This window comes from Myotis davidii, unplaced genomic scaffold (assembly GCF_000327345.1).
Source record: "Myotis davidii unplaced genomic scaffold, ASM32734v1 scaffold116, whole genome shotgun sequence".
In the NCBI taxonomy this organism is placed as follows: domain Eukaryota; kingdom Metazoa; phylum Chordata; class Mammalia; order Chiroptera; family Vespertilionidae; genus Myotis; species Myotis davidii.
In genome coordinates this window covers 1,660,997-1,677,626 of record NW_006290632.1, presented here as the reverse complement: position 1 = coordinate 1,677,626, position 16,630 = coordinate 1,660,997, and the positions used below count along the sequence as shown (strand labels likewise).

The 16,630-nt window shown below is 40.2% G+C and overlaps 1 protein-coding gene and 1 long non-coding RNA gene across 2 annotated transcripts in view; both read right to left on the bottom strand.

Annotated features, from left to right (window-relative positions):
- The window catches only part of LOC107183066, a 16,851-nt gene extending 16,057 nt beyond the window's left edge, over positions 1 to 794 (bottom strand). The window contains exon 1 of the long non-coding RNA XR_001513839.1: positions 785 to 794. This is a non-coding gene — a long non-coding RNA (uncharacterized LOC107183066). The remainder of the gene's footprint in view (positions 1 to 784) is intronic.
- Positions 1 to 16,630, bottom strand: part of NPAS3 (neuronal PAS domain protein 3) — an 815,671-nt gene that overhangs the window by 347,718 nt on the left and 451,323 nt on the right. The window lies entirely within an intron of this gene.

Here is a 16,630-nt window from a genome sequence, read left to right as displayed (position 1 = left end):
CATACAAGTCCTTTGGTTGATCTCTTACCCCCCTACCTCCTGCCCCCCAACCCTCCCCAGCCTTCCCGCTGCAGTTTGACACTCTGTTTGAGGCAGCTCTGCCACTGTATCTATTATCGTTCAAAAGTTTATAATGGTCTCTATTATCCATGAATGAGTGAGATAATGTGGTATTTTTCTTTCATTGACTGGCTGATTTCACTTAGCATAATGCTCTCCAGTTCCATCCACGCCGTTGCAAATGGTAAGAGGAAGGCCAGGGAGGGTTGGGGGGCGGGAGGTAGGGGGGTAAGATATCAACCAAAGGACTTGTATGCATGCATATAAGCATAACCAATGGACATAAGACACTGGGGGATAGGGGAGGCTAGGGGACTGTCTAGGGCAGGGGTAAAAAATGGACACATATGTAATACCCTTTGTAATAAAAAAATTTTAAAAAAAAGAATGAACCCCATGGTTTCTCCTCCAGCGCAGGGCAGTTTAACCTTTAAGTGTTTACCAGCAGGATCTCAATTCTAATTAAAACTAGATTATTTTCCATCTGCTTCCCCCCAGAGAATGAAAGTTAGCTCTTTGGTCAATTTACACACTCTTATAAGGACATCATCTGCGTAGATGTATAAAAAAGGAAAGACATATTTGACATGGTATGTGCTGAATCCAGATACAGAAGAATCCAAGCTTCAAAATCTATGTCTTTTCTTCCTTAAATTCTCTTGTAGGAAATTTGGCTACTGAGTGTGTGCACACAGGCCCAGGGGCAGCCCAGGCTTACACTAACTAAAGTGGCCTGTTTCTGAGGGTCAATTCTGAGCCTAGCAGCAATTTTAGGAGCATTAATATTATTTCAGCTCACAGATTTAGCAAAAGAGGACCAATACATAAGAACTGCAATTAACAAATATATTACAGTCCTGAAATTCTCAGCCTAACTTTTTTTTATCAAGGCCCTCAAGGAGGATAAGCAAATTACTCAGCCTTACCCTGTCTTCCCTAAAGGGGAACAGTTGCTAGATGAACAACAGTGATTTCATGCTAATAATAATTATCTGATAACCAAATTGGTGACTGTACTTCTTTTATGTGAATATTTGTGAAGAGGTTAAAAAAGCAAAACACGATCTTCTTACTGAACATCATGTTTTTTCTAGTGTTCGTGTTTTTCTAGTCTAAACATCTAGAATTTGAGGCTCTTGTTAGGAAAGGCAGGGGCCTCCAGGATTGATCCTGGCTTTGGTGCTCAAAAGAACTTGGTTTCTGCCCTGACTGGTTTGGCTCAGTGGATTGAGCGTCGGCCTGCAGACTCAAGGGTCCCAGGTTCGATTCTGGTCAAGGGCATGTACCTTGGTTGAGGGCACATCCCCAGTAGGGGGTGTGCAGGAGGCAGCTGATTGATGTTTCTCTCTCATCGATGTTTCTAACTCTCTACCCCTCTCCCTTCATCTCTGTAAAAAATCAATTAAAAAATATATAAAAGAACCTGGTTTCTAATTCTGCCTCTGACATGTTTCAAACCTTTGAGGGGGTGGGGCCTGGGGGTCCCATGGGCCATTTCTTGCTTCTCCAAACCGTTCCATCTTCTCTCCCACACCTGGGCAGTCAGCCTGTCTCTCTGCCGGCAGCCTCCAGAGCATGCTCATCCTGCTTCTATGTTTTTGTTCACGCTGCACCCGTCTCCCCACCTGCTACACATTCTGATTAGACTCATCCTTCTGAAGAAGCTCATGTGTCAACTGCTCAGACACTCCGTTTCCAACTGTTATCTTACTTACTGTAGATGACACAGGATTGAGCATTTTATTATCTGTGATGTAGCTAATTGGTCCTGTGCAATTCCACAAATGACTAAGGATAAACTAAGAACACATACAACTGAATAATGATAGAATCGATATATACCATCTATTTAGTGGAATTAAAACAAGGGAAAATATAAATAAATAGAACATCAAATATGTTTCACAAATAAAAGAGCATAATGGCCATTCGTAAACTTAGTACTCAGGCTAAGCATATTATATCCTACAGCTCTACTGCTCAGAGGCTATAGGACCTTAGACAACGTACATAACTTTCCTAAGCTTTGTTTCCTTCAGTTTTAAAATAGGAATGATAGAAATAGATTATTTTTTGGTGAGGATATAACAAGATAGTAAATGTAGACTTTTTAAAAAGTACCTGGCGCACAGGAACAAAAGCTAATAACAACAGCACTGGCCATCATAACTGAGTAAATAATCTTGGTTTTAGTTACCTGTATGCATGTGACTGACCTCCTTACTGATGTAAACTTCTTAAAGACAGGGTCCATATTTAAAACATTACCTCTCTACTGAGCATAGTGGGCTTTAAGAACTACTTAAATTGGACAGGTACGGGCAAAAAAAATGAAACTAGACCCCCAACTTACACCACACACAGGAATAAACTCAAATGGATAAAAGACTTAAATGTAAGTCGTGAAACTAAAAATCCTAGAAGAAACCATAGCAAAATCTCAGACATCTCTCATAGCGATATGTTTACCGGTACGTCTCCTAAGGTAAAGGGAACTAAGGAGAAAATAAACAAATGGGACTACATCAAAATAAAAAGCTCTTGCACAGCAAAAGAAATCATCAACAAAACAACAAGAAAGCCCACCGCATTGGAGAACATATTTGCCAATGCTATTTCAGATAAGGGTTTAATCTCCAAAATATATAAGGAACTCATATAACTTAACCAAAGGAAGACAAACAACCCAATTTTAAAAAATGGGTAAAGGATGTAAACAGATACTTCTCCAAAGCTGACATACAGAAGGCCAAGAGATATATGAAAAAATGCTCAAAGTCACTAATCATCAGAGGGATGCAAATTAAAATGACCAAGAGTTATCACCTCACACCTATTGGAATAGCTGCTATCATCAACAAATCAACAAACAAGTGTTGGCTAGAATGTGGAGAAAAGGGAACCCCAGTGCGCTGTTGGTGGGAATGCAGACTGGTGCAGCCACTATGGAAAACAGTAAGGAGTTTCCTTAAAAAATTAAAAATTGAACTGCCATTTGACCCAGGGATTGACTTGTAGGAATATATCTTAAAAAAACTGAAACACCAATCAGAAAAAAAATATATGCAACTCTCTGTTCATAGCAACACACAATTTACAATAGATAAGATCTGGAAATAGCACAAGTGCCCATCAGTAAATGAGTGGATAAAACAGTTATGGTACAATTATACCATGGAATACTATGCAGCTGTAAAAAAGAAGGCTCTCTTACCCTTTGAGACAGCATGGAGGGACCTGGAGATTATTATGCTAAGAGAAAAATCCAGTCAGAGAAAGATAAGTATCACATGATCGCACTCATATGTGGAATCTAAAGAATAAGATAAATTGATGAACAAAATAGATCCAAAGACATAGAAGCATAGAACAGACTGATGACTTTCAGAGGGGGTTGGGTGGGGAGAGATTAACCAGGGACTTATATGCATATATTCATAGCCCATGGACACAGACAACAGTGTGGTGGAGGCCTGAGAGGGGCAGGGGCAGGGTGGATGGAGGTGAGTGCTGTAAAGAAAGAGGGACATCTGTAATATTTTCAACTATAAAGGTAAATTTTTAAAAAGGACTTATTAAACATGGTCAAATAAAATAGTTTAATTTATTGAGTTGATAAACTTAAAGATTTCATTTACTTATTTATTCATTCAATAATATTCATTGAGCATCTACTATCTGCAAAGTAGAATACATTTGCCTCTGAAAACCAAAACAGATTGTCCCTGACATTACTTATTCAAAAACAAAAGTGCAAATGGATATTATAAATACATAAATTGTTTGATTATTGATCATTCCAATGAAAAGAACTTTGGGAGAATTTAATAGTGTGTGATTAATGGTGCTCATATACACATTAAATATATTAAATCCAGGCCCTGCTTACTCTTTCTGCAGCAAATGGAAGGACTATAATAACAATGACATGAAGATAATAATAACAGGGACCAGTAGTTGAGCACTTACTGTTGTGCCAGGTCCATTGGGTCATAGGTGTGGGGGTCCAGGCAACTCCATAAGCTGCCAGAGGAAACCTGCCATGCAATCCAGGACTAACCAGTTCCCTGAACAAACGCTTTGTGCTTGGTGTTGCACAGGAAGGTGCAAACGGTTCCCAGCTCCTCTCCAAAAGGAGCCTCGTGCCCATAAATCAAAGAGCAGCCCCCAGGCTCGGCCAGTGGGAAGGACAGCACGCTCTGCAAACTTGTGTCACCGCTGCAACCACCAACAGTCACTGTTTATGGGAACAAATGACTACCAGCTTCACCTTCCTCACAATGCAAGCTGTGAGCCCACAGAAATCACAGGGATCTATCCGAACTGAATTTTGGAAAATTAGGAGGGCTGGGTCTCTCAAAAAACTTCCTACAGAAGCAGTGGCTTAGGCTGCCTGCTCTGTGCTGGCTACAACACACGTCCTTTGGCATTAATTCAGAAAGCAAGGCCTCCGACACTCACTGTATCTCTGTGAGCTAGCTATTCCAACAATAGATTACTATAATGTGCTTGGCCGGTGCAGCCCTTACTGTTAGCATGAGTTAAGGCCGATTCATGTGAGCTATAAAAATAAAAAAAATTAACAACAATAATAATGAACCTTTTATACACATGCTGGCTTCACTAGAGAGTCCCACACAGAATATGGAACCAAGGGCCACCAAGGAGATTTGTGGCACTGCCCAGGGGACTCCAGAGTCCAAAAAGCAATGAATGCATTAAGCGAATCCATAACTGCCGTTTTCTCATGTGTGACAGATATAATATCCCTCATTTTATTTAACTGTTTTGGGATATCATGTGTGAATGAGCACAATGGAACAGAAAAAAAAAAAAGCTTATACAAACAGTGGAAGTGACCACAGCTTTTTATGGGCTCTGGTTCACCTTGCAAAGGAAGAGGGCATGTCAGGCAGTGACCTTCTGGCTAGGACACGCAGTTGGGATGGGCCATGCCAAGAATCCAATGTGAAGCTTCCCTTGCACTTCAACCAAGAACAGGCCTTGTGCTGCGGAAACCTTTCATCTCAGTTGCAACTGTTTTCATAGATACTATGACTCTGAATAAAATCCATAGGTCATATCACATAAACCAGTTACAGCTGTTACTGCAACACAGCTGAACTCCTTGGTAGACTGAGACATAAATTATTCCACTGTGAAGATCTAACAGGTTGCTTTTTGATATAGGTACTTGAGTCAAAAATCTGTTGCTAAGGATTACAGGACTTCAGGCATATTTTCTTTGCCTCCGTTTAACCATCTATAAAATAAGGTTAATAATACTGATGGTGTTTGAATGTTTCAGGAATATTAGATTCAGGCATTGTGTTAGGAACTGTAAGGCATGTGGAACTTAAAATTTAGAAATTTTTGAGATCTCCGTAGGTAGAGTTGTTTAAGTATAAATTATTATTAAAATTATTAGCCTTGAGAATTATAATTATTGCTTCATTATTTTTCCCATTATGCTCATTCTATGGGGGTTTTCCTATAAATATCCCAAGTGAGTGACTGCCTTTATTATGTACTCAATTTAATGGAGTTTGTTGGAAAGTTTTAAAACACACCAGGTGACATAAATTTGCAAGGTCCAAGGTAAGACAAATACATAATTTCTTTTCCCAAAGAAGATTTGATAAGAAAAAGTCACTAGTTGGATGGTGGCTACTGAGGAAAGGATTGCTTCAAGTTTGTTTAGTGGCTCTGACTCCTCTTTTTAGAGATGGGCTGGCTAAGATGTGATGACCTCCCACTAACAGAAACACCTCCAATTCCCATCAGAAGCTCTGGTCTTAAAAGGGTAAAGTCATAGTCCCCTTAATGTTCTTTCTAAGCCACTGTTCATTGTTGAATTTCCTATAATCTTCCTCATCCTACCTCAATAGGAAAGACAGAAATATGATGAAATCATTAACTTACAGAATGTTAAAACTAGAATAATAAGAATTACTCTGCTCTCTGCCAGGCATTTTATATATTGTAAAATCTCATTTAATCCAGCTCAATAAGATAGCCAATAGTACTACTCTCATTTTATGTAAAAGGATAATGGAAATTCAGAGAGACTGAGCAACTAGCAAAAGATCACAGGGCTCATAGTGTGGGAGCTATCATTCAAATCCACAGCATATACTCAGGACCATGTAAGTTCAATCAAGCATTACCTTCTGCTAAAGTCTTCTCTCGTGCCCTGTGCTAGAAGGTCCCTGTGACAACTCAGGATAGATGGGTTATGCTGCAGTAACAACCTCATTTTACGAGTTTAACAAGTGGTAGCTTATTTCTCACTCAAGCTCATGTTCAGCATGGATCACTGGGACTCTGCTCCATACTATCCTTCCTCTAGGCCCAGGCTGCAGAGCAGCTACCACGCTGTCATGAAGAGGGAAGGAGAACTTCAGAGGGTCTTGTGATTCAATGAGTCAGGCTGAATGAAATAGGCCATTTCCACTCACAGTTCATCGGCTGGAACTGTTATGATGTCCCACCCAACCACAAGGGGACATGGTGCTCAATTCTCTTAGCGCCCAAAAGGAGAGGACAACCAGGTGACTATCACAGCACTGGGGGGATTATGTAGTCCAACACCTTTAGGACACAGGTAAGAAAAGTAGCTGGAAAGGTGTGTGGCTTGCCTTATGTTGCCCAGCTGAGCTAACTGGAGACAGAGGAGGGACAAGAGCTCAGGTTTCTCCAGTCCACTTAACTTTTCCAACACATCCCCATGTGAACTAATTCCTGTAAGGATGGTTTCCAGTTGACCCAGTGCTTGACCTTGACAAGAATAGGGCTAAAAATAAACCAAGTTAGAGTCACCATTATTTGTGACTGAATGAATGGCAGGAAGAGTTTCCTCATAAGTAGCTTTTCCCTTAGAAAGTATTAGGACACATTCACAACCCATTCACAACCGTGGGCTCCATTTATATCACTACTGTTTCAACTATCCCACGGTCATGAAACTATTAGCGTCCCCATTTTACAGATAATGAAACTGAAAGTCAGAGAGATGAATCCATTTGCCCCAAGAGGAAATGACAGAGCAGGATGTGAATCAGGGGCCTGAGCCAAGCCAGCACTGAGCTGGGCCTCCTCCTGGTGGTTGCTTCAGAAGTAGTTTCCTAGTTTTACAGCCTCAACACTGGATGCTAAGCACAGCTCAGATTTCACAATGGAACCTGCTAGTCAGTTTGTAAACGTGGCAATTGTCCTGCTTAAGAAAATCATCAAGGGGGGGAAAAAAGGACACATATGTAATACCCTTTGTAATACTTTAAGCAATAAAACAATTTAAAAAAAGAAAGAAAGAAAATCGCACAGGGAATAAACACCCTAAGCCAGCCGTGGGCAAACTACGGCCCGCAGGCCAGATCCAGCCCGAATAAAACTATTGAAAAAAAAAGACTGTACCCTTTTATGTAATGATGTTTGCTTTGAATTTATATTAGTTCACACAAACACTCCATCCATGCTTTTGTTCCGGCCCCTCCGGTCCAGTTTAAGAACCCATTGTGGCTCTCGAGTCAAAAAGTTTGCCCACCCCTGCCCTAAGCAAATGTCACCTCCTCCAGGAAATCGTCACTAATGGTGTGATTTTCCCTTAGAACTCATAACACCTTTTATAAACATATTTTAAGATGTTTGGACCATATTTAGTATATAGGTGTTAGTTATTACTGTCTAACAATAACAATTATATAGAATGCTACAAATGACAAGATATTTAAAATTATTTATTAAGTTGATTGGGGTGACATTGGTCAACATGAATCTATAGTTTTCATATGTGGATTTCTATGTTACAAGATCTATTATATTGCACCATGTACTCACCACCCAAAGTTAAATCTCCTCCTTAAAAATTAAATATGTCAGCGTAAAACTATTTTATTGAAATAGGCAGAAGCATTACAGAAATAATTTTGATATAAATCATTTATACAATATGAAAATAGGATTCTCAGTTCATTTGTCCAGACCCTGAAAAGCACTGAAAATCAGATGAATATTTCCCTCTTTTGGCCAACTCAATAGAGAAAGATCAGAAGACAACTGGATCAACATCTTATACAAATTTTGGATGCAATAGGAAAGCTTAGAATTCTGAGGCAGGGTGATAGCCTCGGGGGGAATAATTGCATACTGAAGGTGCAGAAGCCAAACATTTACTTTTATAACATGGAGTTGCCTAGTTACCATATTTAGAAAACAGTGCAAAATAAAGCACAGAGAGAGAAACTTAGATTTTATTACTTGTTTTAGTGTCACTATACATGCTAATTTTATTTTTATCTGTCATCAACTTTTATTTTTTCCTGTTGTAATTTAAAGCCAGCCTACCCTGACCTGTGAAATAAGGGATGCGTCCTAGGGCTTTCCAATACACAACTCACTCTGCCCAGAAGGAAGTGTGTATTAAAACCCAGAGATCCCTAGGTTGTACTCCAGCAAACTAGCACAAAGGGACTGTTTAGACTTGGAGTCCTGAGGGCAATTACAAAACCACCTTTCTTTCCATTGCCAATGTCACTGATAAGAAAATACAAAATAGTATGCTCATAACAGAACTGTATGTATACAAGTAAACCTATAATAGGCCTTCTAGTCATTGTGTGGAAAGCTACATCTTTGGTGCTACAATGAATTCCTATAAGAAGAAGGATCTAGCAGTCGCCTTAGGTATAGTTTTTCATTCAGTCATTCACTCATTCAGCATGTAATCACTGAATGACAATTGTGAACCAGGCACTATGTGGGGCACTGTGCAGAAATAATCTCTAACCTTCAAGAACCTGTTGGTTAGAAAGTATGACAGAGAGTAAACAGATTAATATAATGAGGAATTATATATGGAAAAAGAGGGTTACTGGGCATTTGCACAAAAGGGAAGCAGACTGACCCAAAGGCGTGTGTGTGTGTGTGTGTGTGTGTGTGTGTGTGTGTGTGTGTGTTATAGAAAAAGTGGTATTTAAGTGAGGGCTCTAAGATAGTTTCTTTCAAGATAGGCTGCTATGAGAGGGGTGGATCATGTTTATAAAAGAGAAATAATTAACTTTTGTACACTGCCTTTACAAAACACTCCTTTGATCTTCCTAGTAACACTATGAGATAAAAGCATTACCATTCTACCGATGAGTCAGAGATTAACTGATTTACCTCAGATTACACAACTAGGTGAATCTCTGATTCCAACCAGGTCTTGAATTTGAGATGACAGTGACTGTAAGTGCCCATGTTGTAATACTGTTGATGGTCTCTACTGGAAGTCTCTAGGATTATGCTAATCAACTCATAATGCCGACTTTCTCATAGGTTATGTGAATCAATACCACCTTATATCTGTATAATACTTTATAGTTTGTTTGTTTTTTTTATCCCATGCCTACACAAGCAACTATCATATAACTAGTAAATTTACTCAAACAACCAGGTTAATCATTTAATTACTGATTATTTTTGAAATGACTGGTAGGTGTCTTTCATAATACACAGAGCATTCAGTTAAAATTTCATACTGGGAAAGGGTTGAGAGGATGACCGGAACAGCTTTTTAAATCTAATATTATCCCACAGCTATTAAGTGTATGTTTCAGATATGACAATTAGCAATGTTATGTCTCCATTTTCAGTTGCAACTGTTTTCATAGATACCATGACTCTGAATAAACCATTATTTAATTGTAATGAAAGTAATTTTTGCTAGATTTAGTGAAATTAATCTCTTTATTCATAGAACTTTAGTCACAGAACTTTATATTTTTTTCCTTTGTGTGACTTGAAAGAAATTTTAAACCTAAGATATATATGGGGGGGAAATCTATGCCAACTTTACTAATTACTATCAAAATAGAGAAATTTTAAAGTGATTCAAAATATCAAAACAGTTTATATTGTGACATGAAAGAAAGACTGATTATTTCTCCTTATAGTTTTTTTTGGCATTTCCTTCAGAATACTTCCATGCATTCAAGTCTAAATTAAGCAATTAAATTAATTCCAACTCACTGAAGTTTTTAAAAAAATGAAATGCTATTTGAATCAAAAGGAGGAGTTTTTCTTTAGCAAATTGTCCAAGACTTTATCTGCCTAGAAGTAAATGAATAATGAATAAAAACAAATTATTACTTTGAGGGGATGTGGATGTTGGAGAGTGGAATTCACACAAATATCATCAGAGCAGTGAAGTAACTTGGACAGCTGGGAAGGCCAGGATGATCTTACTATAACATTTAAACTTCTTGGATTAGTTATTCCACAATAACTGTGTTGTTGAAAGGACTTCCAACCATATGCCAAAGGTAGAGGCAAGACCAACTGATGTGTCTTTGAGAATCTGTCATGGTTTCCATTTTGGTTTTACGTAGTTCACATTAAATCACACACAAAGATGCCAGGATACGGTAAGACCTGGATTAATGCAAGGTTCCTGCAATGAAGGGGTGGACAGGAGATTGGCCTGTGTGCTGTTCAGACTTAGTAAAGGAGGCATGAGCTGGGGAGGAGATCAGGCACAGTCCCTCAACCCCATCAAGGCAGGTCCAGAAAGCAAGTTGGACTCATGGGTGAGGTGGTGAGAACAAGTTTGCAGTAAGGGGTGTCAAAGGACCCCACCATTCGGAGCTGGAGGAAGTATGTCTGAGGCATGTGTGTGTGGAGACCCTGTATTACTTTGCCTGAAAGGAAAGAAGAAATGGTATTCTCTGCTAAGGCCTAATGGAAGACAAAAAGAAACTGATGTCTTCAAATGCATTCTACCTATAAAAGATTTTGACTGCCAGATGGTTGCTGGGAATGTCTTCCTTGGTAGTGGGAGGTAGCCTTGTCAACCCGAGGACCATGTAAATATTCACCCCGGAGGTGAAAGACCCAAGCACCGCTCTTTGAGGTCCTGCAGTAAATCCTCTTTTCATACTCTAACATGCGTCTTGTGGCTGGTGCTGCTTCCCGCTCCATGCTGTCTGGCACAGAGCTGTCCCGTGGCACAGAAGCCCAGCACGAGGGTAAGACAAAACTGCTGAGCTGCAGTATTTCCCACGCAGTCCTTGGAGAACAGTTTGGCACTGAACTTGTATCCAGGAAACGGAACACTTTTTCCTACGTTGAGAGGGAATGACACAACTGGGCATTGTGGTGTGACCTAAATTCACAGATAAATATTTGGACGGTGACTCGCCCTTCACCTGGCATTAATCCTTTGCCCTTCAATTTCAGGAAGGTATGTTACAGCCAGGGAAGGCACCTTAAGTCATTATTGCCTCCATCAAAAGCTTTTGTGGGACCAGATCTGCCTCATTATGTTACCTCAATGTTGGCCGCTGAGAACAAGGCAGGTGAGGAGGAGCTAACCCTTTCCCGGGGCTTGAGCTGCCTTTTCAGTAAGAAGCTGAGGAGGCGGTGGCCTCCATCTGATTTCAATTTCTGCAGCCCGAGCTCAAACTTTTCCCCATATTTGCTTTTATGTTTCTTGTCTTTTAAAAGTACAGCATCTTACATAAGCCTGAGCTATATCCTAGCTCTGCCTTCCTTCCACACAGTGATCAGTAGAGTAGAAAATTCTAGCACCTCCATAATCTCTAACTTATACCAGTCCCACTACAGCTCTGAACAGTGTAGTCTCAGGCTGTCTAATGTATGAGACGTTATAAAGCTTTCCCTGCCTCACTTATTGACCAACAACACTAGCTCTTTAAAAAGATGTTAATCAGGAGGAAATGCACTTCTTCACATAGTTGAGTACTGGCCCCATTATTTGCGAAGGCTATCTTGTCCATAGATAAAGTGAAAATACTAAATGTCCATCATTTTTCTAATAGTCTTTTTCAGCTTAAAAAGGACATTCCATTTTAAAATTTCATGCATGTTGCTATTCCTCAAGTTTTATCATTTGTCAACAAATCAACTACCTGCTTAGCAGCCCTCATGAGGGATTTAAAATAGCCGCCATGAAAAATCCTGGGCATTTACTATTTTTATAACAAACTTGATTGTCACCTATGATATTTCAAAGATCACTCCTCATATAGACATCACGCTGGAAATGAGATGCAGGGCCTGCTTTCCATGGAACATTATGCAGAGGCACTCTGACTAATAAATCTTCCCAGCTAATGCATTCCAGATGGAAGCCATGTCTCACAGATTTAACCTTCCTAAACCCTTCCAAAAATTTCTCCCATCAAAAGCTCTCTGAATGAGATATGTTTGATTGAAATGGGATCATCAATACATGACAACTAAGTAATAGTACAAATGATTACCGGTTGCAGGAAAATTGCCATATCCCTTCCCACAAAGACATGGGTCTGGACAACCCCTGGACAAGAAGATGGACCTGATATGTCTTACTGGGTAGTTTAAATGCTTTTCTCTTGAATCCCCCTTGCCATGAACAGATGCTGCAACAGGGAACAGCCATTTCTGTCTCTTTAACTTTCGTACATGCCTAGCAAGGCTGTTAAAAGGAAGGATCAAGACTCCTAGAGAACCCACTAATTAACATCTTGTTTAATCATGTCACCATGTTTAGCCGTCTACATCATTAGTTTGTGTCAGGCAGGCGCGGTGAGACATCTAAGCACCTACATGTAGATCCTCACAGAATCAGTCATGTGCAGTGGCGAGGGCAGTGTCATACAAGCCTGTTGCTGTATGGGTAATAGTTAACATTACATACCACCCATCACAGCCTTAGTCCCTGCAGCCCTCAAGCGCTTGGCTTTTTCTTCTAGTAGTTTCTCAAACACAGGTCAACTTATAGCACAACAGAGGGAGGGTATGTGACGAGAGAGAGACAGAGACATTGGTTGCTTCCTGCAGGTGCCTCATCAGGGCTGGGATGAAACCCACAACCCTTTGGTTCATGGACCAGTGCTCTAACCACTGAGCAACTGGCCAGGGCACAGCACACAGTTTTTTGTATTTTTTAAGGGGAACTGAGCTTCCTGAAGGACAAGAAGCACCACATTCTGCTACCTGTTCTCAGATGGGAACTCCCTGCTGCAGAACACCTCTTTGTTCAACGGAGGCACGGGGAGTTTCACTGCAAGGTACCCAATGAGGAGTTTTAAATTCATAGCTAACTTCCTCTTCTCCCCACTCAGTGAATCATCTAAACGTAGGAGCTGAAATGCAGTGAAATTTCACTAAGACTGACGCGTGAAGGTCAGACTGAATTAGTGAGACATGAATGCTTTCATGTTTCACTAATGCATAAGTAAATGAATGCAAACAGAGCTTTTTTTTTCTTTGTCTGTTTTCACTTTCAACAATTGCATATTTGGTAACCTGACCTGACTGCTTGCAAACACTATGGCATAACTTAACAGGGAATACCATCGCAACTGTCTGCATAGAACAGATTACTGTGCTGCTAAATGCTTACCTCTGAACACGCCCGGTGTGTCCCCCCCCATCCCCCCCCCCAACTAAGCTGTGGGAGCAGCCCCAGGGCCGGTTTGGAGACACGGGCTCAGCCCAGCTCTAAGGGAACACTTGTGTGATCTTGAGGCTCCTCACTCAGCCTCCAGGGCGCTTCCCTCTGCACCTGGCAAAGGAGATGGGGCTACGGCTCAGTGGCTCTCACCACTAGGCACACCCATCAGAATCGTCTCATTCCCCCCTCCACATCCACATATGTATTCCTAGAGTTTCTGACCCAGTAGGTGCTGGCATGGGATTTTGGAATAGGACATTTGAAAAGAACTCCCCAGCTGATTTCCTACATCCCCCTGTGGAGAAACTAGATTAGATAACGCAGACCCCTTGCAGCTCTCAAAACCACGATTCCACTGAATTTATGCTCGTACTTACTTCCAAAACGGATTTTACATATGCCTAGAAAAAAAGGTCTGGAGTAAAATGCCTACCAATACCAGCAATAAGCGCTAAGCCCCATCGACTCATTTCAGCCTGGAATGTCCTAAGTATGGCTCAGGGATTAACATGGTTTATACTCTCAGAAGCCCAGCGAGGCTGGATTATGGGTAGAGTCTCTTTATTAACCCAATTTTGAGGTGAGCCATAGAAGATTAAGTCACAACAATGTTAAAAGCAAATTATTCCCTGATTTGGTGACATTAAGGGTCATTTTCACTTTTCTGTTTGCTTTTCTACATTTTCTAATATTAAAAAAAATGATCACCTATGCCTTGTATGACCAAAAAGCTTAAAGTTCAAAAACAAATTTCATAAAGAGGATTTCATGTAACATACATTCACTGGCAATAAACTGTAGAAAAATAACCACGAATCTGTTATTACTTGGGTAAGAAGCCAGCCAATTACAAAAAGGGCACATTTTCCAGAAACGCAGGCTAAAGGGGGCAATTGTAACTGAGCATGGAACCTGGCCCCTGGTAGCCAAGGCAAAAAGAGAACCCGCAGGAGCTGCAGAGCAACCTTAGTTCATAAAAGGAAGTAGAGCTGATCATTGGGAAGGTTCAACTCTTCAGAAACCCTGCAGCTGAATTTCCATACAGGTCTCCAGATAAGGAACAGGATCCTGTTATTCTAACTCTCTCTAAAAACAGGTCAACAATGCAAGAGCAAAAGTAAGCTCAGCTGGGGTCTAATTATCATGAAATCTGAATTGGTGAAGTGAGAATGAAAGGACTTTGACTCTAACAGATTGCTGGCCCCATTTTGTTCTTTTGTTGTTGTTGTTGTTCCAGTATTCAGGGATAACAAATCCAGAATATGCTTTTTGTATAAAAAGCAGATCTTCATTATTGGGAAAAGCAATTTATAGGATAGTTCTGATTTCTTTCATCACAGCTTTAGAAGGTCTAGATACTACAGAATAAGAAATATAGGGGCGGGGGAGAGGACAAAAGCCCTTTAGAGAGGCTGGAGGACAAGCCTTGCTAGTGAGTGACATGTGCAGAAACAACCCTAAATCACACGGTATAATTAACTTCTTTATGCTCCGGCTCTAAAATTCTTAAGAGCCCCAGCCCAAATGTCCTCCTCACTTTGATCTATGGTTGTAATCTTACATTAAAACTCAATCACACCAGGGAATGTCACTTGCTGGCTTTCAGGCAGATCTTAGCAATAGACCCCTGGAGAGAGCTCCTAGAAGAGATCAAGCCCTCTTCACCTCTCCTCGCAGCAGAGGCCTGGCCAGGCCGGCACACCTGAGTGAGGTTGTGCATGAGCTTGGAGCTTGCCTGGCTCATTCAAATTGAGCCAGTCCACAAGCACCTCTGTGAGAGAATCGGCAGCCACTGTCACCAATGATGATTTAATTTAGTTGGTGGCCTACAGCAGGGGAGAAATCACTGTGGTACCTAATGTTGTTTTTTTCCCTTCAACAATGAAGAACCATGCTTCTCCAAACATAATAATAAAGAGAGAGAGAGAGAGAGAGAGAGAGAGAGAGAGAGAGAGAGAGAGAGTTTAAACTCGAATAGGAATATATGTATTAGTTAAAACACACACACACACACACAAAATAATTGCTATCTTTGGTCTAGCAGATCATCAGACTGTATATTATGACTTAATTTTTTATCTTATCAAACAGTCTCTATATATTCTTTATTTAAACACATTAGAGAAGAAAAGCATTTGTCTACTTTCTGAAGAGCTCCTTTCAAATTAAATTAGAATATTTGTGTTTTTTTTTTTCCATATCTAATCCTATTAAGCTCATTCATGGATCCAGTTTGCCTTAGTGATTGCAATAAAAGCAAGTGGCAAAGACCTAAAAATTCAGCTCCTCCTTCATAGAAACATTAAGCATGTGGATTCAACCTGCTGTGAGAACGCCCAGCTCCATCTGAGAGCCCACAGCCAGGAGCGTGAGTGCCATAAGTACCTTTCAGTTCTTCACTGTCTGTACACACTTGCTCACAAGGCCACTTAAAATTAAACCAGTATAGATTTTGGCTCCAGCTTCAGCCAAGTTCTGGGATAAAAGGGCATCAACATTAATATGATGAGACAAAAGGGCTTTTGTTACACATTCTCAACTCTTCTTGTTCTGTGAACAGGAGATTTTAATCTCATTATGAATTTAGTGCAGAGGCTGTTAGCGGACTTCAGCAAAATGCACCACCTGACACAGAAGCTCATACCTGCCTATAGATGTAAATGAGACTTGTGTGGATACTTCAGCGCAGTGTTTTAACAAAGGAAGATTTTACGTAGGAGTTAGAGGACACTGTTATAGGACTTCTGTCTCTTCTAGTTTATAATTCTGAGTAGCTTTTCCCTATTTCTTAATTTCTCTCTATATAAAATGGGTTCAAAATAAGGCACAAAAATAACATGCCAGCGTGAACTAGTCTATTCAAGTGCCTGTGAATCCATAATAAAAATGTGAAATTTACCTAACAGCATCATAATAATGAATCACATTTTTGTAGCAGACACTTATTTTTATTATTTATTATCTACTTAAGACATTTTAAAAATTAAGTGCCTATTATAAAACAGCTTACTCCAATGTATAAATATGACCCAAAGAGGGAGAAAGAAAAGCTAACATTTGCCGAACACTTAGAATAGACAAGGCGCTGCAGGGAATGATCTAATTTCACCCTAAAAAAATCATATGTGGAAGTCA